General features: G+C 36.6%; 1 pseudogene; it reads right to left on the bottom strand.

Moving 5' to 3' along the window:
• Nucleotides 1-7865: 7865 nt before the first annotated feature.
• On the bottom strand, nt 7866-8483 carry LOC140511282 (uncharacterized; annotated as a pseudogene).
• Nucleotides 8484-8803: the final 320 nt, after the last annotated feature.

The following is an 8803-nucleotide window of genomic DNA, read 5'->3' as shown; positions in this document are numbered from 1 at the left end:
GCTCTCTGTAAAAGCACATCTAATCTCAATAAGCTCAGAAGAAAAGATATTTTGGCAGGAGACACTCTCTCTGAGAATATTCCAGTTACTAGAGGCTTTTAGCTGCAGAACACTCAACAGAGAAGATATTTGGGGCTGGAGATAAATGCTCTGAGAACATTCTAGTTACTACAGGCTTGCTCCCTACAAAAACACAAAGGGAAATTTTCTCACAGGACATGGGAGTACTTGAGAGATAGGGAGGCTTCCAGAGACATGACCTTGGGGCTAGGATCAAAGTGCTTTTGGCTACAAGTAAGCAAAGACAATGTTCACAGGTCTAGAGTGCAGAATACTACCTTCAATAACTCACAGAGGAGCAGGGGCCATAGTCTTAGGTCCAAGACAGAAAGGAGAAATGATTGCAATTGCCGAAGAACAAGAACCATAATAAAAATTCCAGAATAATAATGATTGCACTTGTGTCTTTAGGTAAACATTAACCCTAATCACAGATCCAACACAAACGAGAGTGCTTGTGGTCACTCACTCACAAAAAAACCTAGGACAAGAGAAAAGTGTCCAGTTTGCTTAAGTTCATAGCCCACAGGAGGAATTGCAGCTTACAGACCCCAAGAACTAATACTGAAAATGGTAGCTCAAAAAACCTGAAGATTGGACAACACTCCCTTCTCCCTGAGAGGAGAGCTCAACTCTAAAATAAAATTAAAGTATATGTAAAAAAGTGTACAATAAAATGAAGCAAAAAAGTATACACACATGTGTAAAAGTGAGCAAACAACAACAAAAAAGAAACTGTTTATAGTAAGTTAGTATGGTCACAGGGAAAATCAAGGTACAAACTCAGATGAAGACAATGAAGTCAAAATTTCTACATACAAAACCTGATAGAAAAATGTAAATTGATCACAGACCCAGAACAAATTCCTAAAAGAGCTCAGAAAACATTTTAAAAATCAAGTAAAAGAGATAGAAGACAAATTAGGAAGAAAAGGAGAATGGTGATGTAAGAAAACTAAGACAAGAGAGTCAAAAGTTTGGTAAAGGAGGCACAAAAACTACTGAAGAAAATCAAAGAAAGAACAGAATTGGTGAAATGGTAAAACAGGAACAAAAAAGTCACTGAAGAGAACTCCTTAAAAAAATAGAACCAGACAAATGGAAAGGGAGATACAAAATCTCATTGAAGACAGCAATTCCTGAAAATTAGAATTCTGCAAGTAGAAGCTAATGGCTTCATGAGACATCAACAAACAAAGCAAAATCAAGAGTGAAGAAATAGAAGAAACTGTGCAGTACCTTGTTGGACAAACTGACTTGAAAAATACATCAAGGGAATATAATTTAAGAATTGCTGGAAAACCTGAAAGCCATGATATACAAAAAGAGCCTACACATCATATTTCAAGAAATTATCAAAGAAAACTGTCCTGATATCGTAGAACCACGGAGGAAAATAGAAATCGAAAAAATTCACTGATAACTTTTAAAAAACATCTCAAAAAGAAACCTCCCACAAGAAATATTACAGTCAATTTCCAGAGCTTCCAGGTCATATTGCAAGCAGTCAAAATAAAACAATTCAAATGTGGTGGAGCCACAGTCAGGATCAAATAAGATTTAGCAGTTTCTATATTAAATTTATTGGAATTATTGTAAAGTGATATTCTGGATGACAAAGGCGCTAGGATTATATCCAATAATTACCTACCCAGAAAAACAGAGTATAATCCTTTTTTTTTTTAATTTTTTTGGTGGGGGGAATTGAATATTTAATGAAATAAAGAATTTTTAAGCATTTCTCCAGAAAACATCAGAGCTAAATAGAAAATTTGACTTTCAAATAGAAGAAGCAAAAAAATAATGAAAAGGGAAATGTGAAAGAGAATTCATAAGAGATTCATTAAGCTTAACTGTTTACATTTCTACATGGGAAGATGATAATTTTAGCTGCTAAGAGCTTTCCCATTATTTGGTAAGTTAGATGAAATATACATAGATAGAGGGTTAGGGCATGAACTGACTATGATGGGATGATTTCAAAATAATAAAGGTGTGAGAAAGAGGAATACCATGGGAGAAGAGAGAAGGGAGAAGTAGAATGGGGTAAATTACCTCACATAAGAGAGGTACAAAAAGAAGAACTTTTAAAGTGGAGGGGAAGGGGAGGTGACTAGTAATTCTTGAACATTACTCTCATCAGAATTGGCTCAAAGGAGAGATAACATACACACTCAGTTGGATATAGAAATTTTTCTTGCCCTACAGGGAAGTAGGAGGAGAGGGAATAAGAGAAGGCAGTGTGACTGGTTGGGGTGGGGGTGAGGAAGACAGTGGTAGGGGTAAACAGTCTTTTGATGAGATACAGGGTGAAAATTAAGAGTGAGGATAACTGGGGGTAGGGGAAAAGGGCAATAGGATGGAGGAAAATGCAGAATTAGTAACCATAACTGTGAGTGTGAATGGATAAACTTACCCATAAAATGAAAATGGATGGCAGATTAGATTAAAAAAAAAAAAGAATCCAAACTATGTTTGCATATTTTCAAGAAACTTACTTAAAGAAGAGACACAGAGTTAAAATTAGTGACTGAAGCAGAATCTATTATGGTTGAGATGAAGTAAACTGTTATTTCACAAAAATCAAAAGCAAAAAGAAAATTAATTAGATAATCAGGAAAACTACATCTTGCTAAAAGTCATCAGAAACTACAGGATCACAGCCAGGAAAACTCTGTGGACATGTCAAAGGGGTCAAATAGTGTCAAATATGACTGTACAATAAAAACAACAATCTATTTTAAATTATCAGCAAACATTATCTATGATGGGGATAAACAAGAACCCTTCCTAATAGGATCAGGGTAAAGCATGGATGCACATTATTACCACTATTATTCAGTTTTTTACTTGAAATGCCAACACTACTAATAAGGAAAGAAAGAAATTTAACTAGAATGGGCAATGAGAAATAAAATTACTTTTTTTAGATGATATGCTAGATGATAGATGAATTCTGGAGAATCGCCTAAAAATTTAATTGAAAGAATTGACAACTTCAACAAAGTTGCAGCATATAAAATAAATACAAATGAATAATTAGCATTTTTATATATTAGCAATAGAGTCCAGCTAGAAGATATAAAAAGAGGAATTCTATTTAAAATAAATGTAGACAATACAAAGCACTTAGGAGTCCCTCTGCCAAGATAAATACACCAACTATATGAACAAATTACAAAACACATTTTACACAAATAAAGTCTAATTTGAACACTGGAGAAATATTAATTGCTTATGGGTAGGACATGGCAACATAATAAAATGATGATTCTACATAAATTAATTTAGTTATGCAATGCCATACCAATCAAATTACCAAAAATTATTTTGTAAAGCTAGAAAAAAATAAGAAGAAAATTCACCTGGAAATAAAATAAAACAACAAGGGGTCAGGAATATAAGGTAACTGATTTAAAAAAATGTGAAGTTGGTCTGGGGTACCAGATCTCAAACTGTATTACAAAAGAATATTCATCAAAACAATCTGTTACTGAATAAGAAATAGAGTGGTGAAACAGTAGAAAAGATTAGGCACCCAATATGTCATACTAAATGACCATTGTATTCTCATGTATAATACAAAGAACCAAAATTTTGGGACAAGAAATCACTATATGACAAAAACTTCTAGTAAAACTGGAAAGCAGTTTGGCAGAAATCATAGCTGTCGGTATTTCAACAAGTCGTACCATACACTTATATAAGATCAAATATGTACATGATTTAGAAATAAAGGTGATATTATGAGCAACTTAGAAGAGTATGGCACTATTTATCTGTGAAACCTATGGTTAAGAGAAGGATTTATGTCCAAAAAAGGGATAGAGAGCATTATGAAAATAAAAAAAGATAATTTTGATTACATTAAATGAAAAAGTTTTTGCAAAAACTAAGCAATGGGAATACATGTACAGAAGAAAAAAATAAGTCAATAGAGTGGCCTCGCCTCCTCTCTCCACTCCCAGGACCAGGGAGAGGCGTGGTCCTTCCAAGAACAGGGCTCTCTCTCCAAGGGAGGAGTCTCAGAATTGAAAATGAGAGTGTTATTCCTGGGAACACATGTCCTCCTCCATGTCCTCAGGACCCAAGCTTCCACAGGCACTCAGGAAGAGTCATGGATCTACTCCTCAAGCGCCTCTTACTCACCAATCAATCCATCTTCATTTCCTGTGGCTACTGTGCTCAAACTTCTTAGGCTTGAGATCCACATATGGTTCTAAACTTCCAGACTCACCAGGTCAAAGTCATCCTGGGAGAGAAAAAGAAGAGGGAGAGGTGTGGGGATGCTAGGTTGAGACCAAGGGAGGGAGGCAGAGGGAGGAGGAAAAGGGAAACTTGAGGGTGCAGGAAAAGGCCAAATCCTGGAATGCAGGAGTCAGTTTTAGAAGAGGAGGATGCAAATGCAAAGTGGGGGATTAATTTTTCCTAAACTCCAATCTGACCATGTGGTTTCCCAACTCATGCATCTCTAGTGGTCTATACTCTAAAAATATGAAATCTTGTATTTAGCTTTTAAAGCAGAATACAACCTGGTCCCATTCAATCTTATCAGCAGTTACTACCCTTTCCAGTATCTGATCTAGCCAGATTGGCCTCTGTTACACACACACACACACACACACACACACACACACAGAAAGAGCTAGGTAGTGCAGGGGGTAGAACTGTAGACCTTAAAGGAGAAGATCTCAGTTCAAATCTCGCTCAGTGCTTAACATACATTAACTGAATGTTCTGCATTCAGCGGGTTTGTGGTGTTGAGTTATATTTGTTGAGTTCATCCTTCATTTTTGAAAAGGACCATGCTATCAGAGAAATGATGACATGACTTGCACTTGACTTTGTTTTGAGTGAGGGTGGACTGTGCAGGTCACCAGCCTCACTTTTCCTCCTGAGCCATCTGGATCCAGTGACCAGTGATCAGTATGACTGGAGACAATCCACAATGTAATGCAACACAACACCCAACCCTTCCCTCTGTCAAGCATCCCGCAAACAAGCTCCCTTAAACAAAATCACAAACAGGCTTCCCCACTCATGAATTACATTAGGCAAGAGGTGAAGATCCACAGGTCCCAGACAGAGTGATAGCAAAATAGAAAGAAGAAGAAAGATTCAAGATATATTGTAGCAATTCAGTCAACTGGAGGTATCCAATGAATTGGCATGGAAAAGGGAATGACTCAAAATAGTTGTGTGATCCCAGGAAGCTTCAAACCATTTACAACTTTTGTCTAACTTGATTTCCTCTTCTGTAAATAATAGTTCCTACTATGGCACTTAAGTGGTGCACTGGATAGAGTTCTGGGAATATCAGGAAGACCTTTAATTCAAATCCAACCTTGGGCACTTATTAATATGTGACCCTGAGCACAGTTTGCCTCAGTTTCCTCATCTGTCAAGTGAATTGGAAAAAGTAATGGCAAGCCACTGTAGGGTCTTTGCCAAGAAAACTCCAAATGGGGTCACAAACAGAAGGACAAGACTGAACAACAACAAAAATAATTCCTACCCACATGAACCCTTCAGGATCCATTTGAGCTTGCTTAAATAATATATTTTATATATCGTACAGTACTATATAAATGGTACATGTTCTCTCCATCTTCCTTGTCTTTGTGTTGGCCTTCCCCTCTACCTGGAATATACTACCTCTTAATCAACCACATAAAGTTCTTCTATCTTTTCTTTTAATTTCTAAATTAATTATTCAGTATTTTATTTTTCATTGGTTACATGAAAAACCTTTTTTAACATTCTTTTTTACAATTTTGAGTTCCAAATTCTCTCCCTTCTTCTTTCCCACTATCTAATTGAAAAAGCAGGAAAGACAGAAGCTATACATGTTTGGGAACATAATACATTTCCATATCTCATGCTGTGAAAGAAAACATAGACCAAAAAATTATTTCAAGAAAAATAAAGTAAAAAATTATCTTTCAAGTTGTATTCAGAAAAGATTTTTTTCTGGGAATGGATAACATTTTTCATCATAACTCCTTCAAAGTTGTCTTGGATCATAGTATTGCTGAAAATAATTAACTCACCACACAGTATTGTTGTTACTTTTAACACGATGCATTTCACTTTGCATCAGATCATATGTCTTTCCAGGTTTATTCTGAGAGTATCCTGTTGACCTCCTGCTGTGTGTGTGTGTGTGTGTGTGTGTGTGTGTTTATTTTACTTTTTGTTTGTTAATGAATTTTTAGTTTTCAACATTCATTTCCACAAGACTTTGATTTTCAAATTTTCTCCCCACTTTTCCCTTGCCCTCCACTCTGAGATCACATGCATTCTGATTACCCCTTTCCCCATTCTGCCTTCCCTTCTATCTCGATCTCCCTTATTTCCTTACCTCTTACTTTCTTGTAGGGCAAGAAAGATTTCTATAGCCCATTGTCTATATATCTTATTTTCCATTTGGATGTAAAAAACAATTTTTTAACATTTGCTTTTAAAACTTTGAGTTTCAAATTTTCTCCCTTCTTCCCTCCCCACCCACCCTCATTGAGAAGGCAAGCAATTAAATATAAATTTTAAATGTGTAGTTATGCAAAACATTTCCATAGTAGTCTGGTTGTGAAAGAATACTTATATTTCCCTCCAGCCTATCCAACCTCTTTACTTACTGTATTTTCTCCTTTGACCCTGTGCCATTGCAAAAGTGTTTGCACCTGACTACCTCTTCCCCCAATCTTCTTTCCTTCTATCATCACCCCATCTTATTCCCTTCCCCCCCACTTTTTTGTAGGGTAAGATACCCAACTGAGTGTGTATGTTGTACCCTCCTTAAGCTCAAATCCAATGACAGTAAGGTTCACTCATTACCTCTCACATAGCCCATCTTGTCTTCCACTGTGAAACCTTTTTTTGCCTCTTTTATGTGAAATAATTTATGCCATTCTATCTCTCCCTTTTTCCTCTCAATACATTCCTCTCTCATCACTTAATTTTATGTTTTAGATATCATCCCTTCATATTCAACTCACCCTGTGCCCTTTATGTATCTATGTATCTTTGTATGTATGTATGTATGTATGTATGTATGTATCTGTCTATAAATATATATCTTTATAGATAAATCTACCTAGCTATCTAGCCATGTATTTCTATAACTATCCTAATATTGAGAAAAGTCAAATGAGTCACAAATATCACCTTTTCATGTAGGAATGTAAACAGTTCAACTTCAACAAATATCTTAGGATTTCTCTTTCCTCTTTACCTTTTCATGCTTCCTTGCTTCTTGTGTTTGAAAGTTAAATTTTCTATTCAGCTATTGTCTTTTTAGCAAGAATGCCTGGAAGTCCGCTATTTCATTTGAATATCCATTTCTTTCCCTAAAACATTATACTCAGTTTTGCTGGGTTGATGATTCTTGATTTTAATCCTCCCTCTTCTGATCTCCTGAATATCATATTCCAATCCCTTCAATTCCTTAAAGTAGTAGCTGCTAGATCTTTTGTTATATTGATTGTATTTTCACAATTCTTCAAATGTTACTTTCTGAATACTTGCAATATTTTCTCCTTTACCTGGAAACACTGAAATTTGTCCACAATATTCTTAGGAGTTTTCCTGTTAGTGTTTCTTTCTAGAGGCAATCAGTGGATTCTTTCAATTATTATTTTACCCTCAGATTCTAGAATATCAGGACAATTTTCCTTGGTAATTTCTTTTCTTTTTTTTTTTTTTTTGACTTACCATTTCCTTTATTTATATAAATAGTGAATAATCATATCCCAGATGGGAAAAACCGGTGGTTTAGGGTTTAAACAAGTTCCTGTGTCCTGAAGTATCTATTTTGAAGGTTTGGGACTAGCAGCTTTAGCGCCAGTATCTTTGGGTTTGGACTCGGCAGGCTTGAGGTTAGTAGGCTTAGCAGCCTTAGAATCATTGGGCTTTGTGACCTTGGCAGCCTTTGGCTCAGATTTGGTAGCCTTAGGATCAGATTTACTGACCTTGGCAGCAGACTTGGTGACCTTGTTGTCAGTGGGCTTGGCAGCCTTAGGGTCAGTGGGCTTGGCAGCCTTGGGGTCAGTGGTTCTGGCAACCTTAGGATCAGGCTTCGTGATCCTGGGGCCTGGACGTTTGATGCCGACCTTGGAGCCTGGGCACTTTGTGGCCATCTTGTGGCCTGCACATTGGGCACTGCCCTTGGGGATCTTGGGCCTGAGGAGTTTGGCCTTGGAGGACTTGGTACTGAGGGCCTTGATGGCCTCTGCTAAAGCCTTGATGGCTTTGGTGTTGTTGGTCTGCATCTTCTTGTTGTGTTTCTTGGCAAAACGCATGTTTCTCAGAAACTTGGGGTCAACCCCTTTCAGAGACTCATATCTCTGTGACCTAGGTTTCTTGATGCCATTTCTGTGCCATTTTCACGACTGGTTGTGAGTGGTGTGGTTATTGGACTTGGTCATCTTCACACCACAGCCTGTGCTACCAGGCACTCCACTGACCAGAAGACGCTGAAGCAAGAGAGAGCTCCTTGATAATTTCTTGAAAGATGATGTCTAGGTTCCTTTTTGTTTTTTGGTCATGGTTTTCATTTGGTCTATCACTTTTTAAATTATCTCTCTTGGATCCATTTTCCAAGTCAGTGGTTTTTCTAATGAGATATTTCATATTGTCTTCTATTTTTTAATTTTTTTGGTTCTATTTTATAATTTCTTGATTTCTCATGCAGTTATTAGATTCCATTTTCTTCATTCTAATTTTAAGGAATTATTTTCTTCAGTGA

Source organism: Notamacropus eugenii, chromosome 6 (assembly GCF_028372415.1).
Source record: "Notamacropus eugenii isolate mMacEug1 chromosome 6, mMacEug1.pri_v2, whole genome shotgun sequence".
NCBI lineage: Eukaryota > Metazoa > Chordata > Mammalia > Diprotodontia > Macropodidae > Notamacropus > Notamacropus eugenii.
This window is presented reverse-complemented; position numbering and strand designations above follow the sequence as displayed.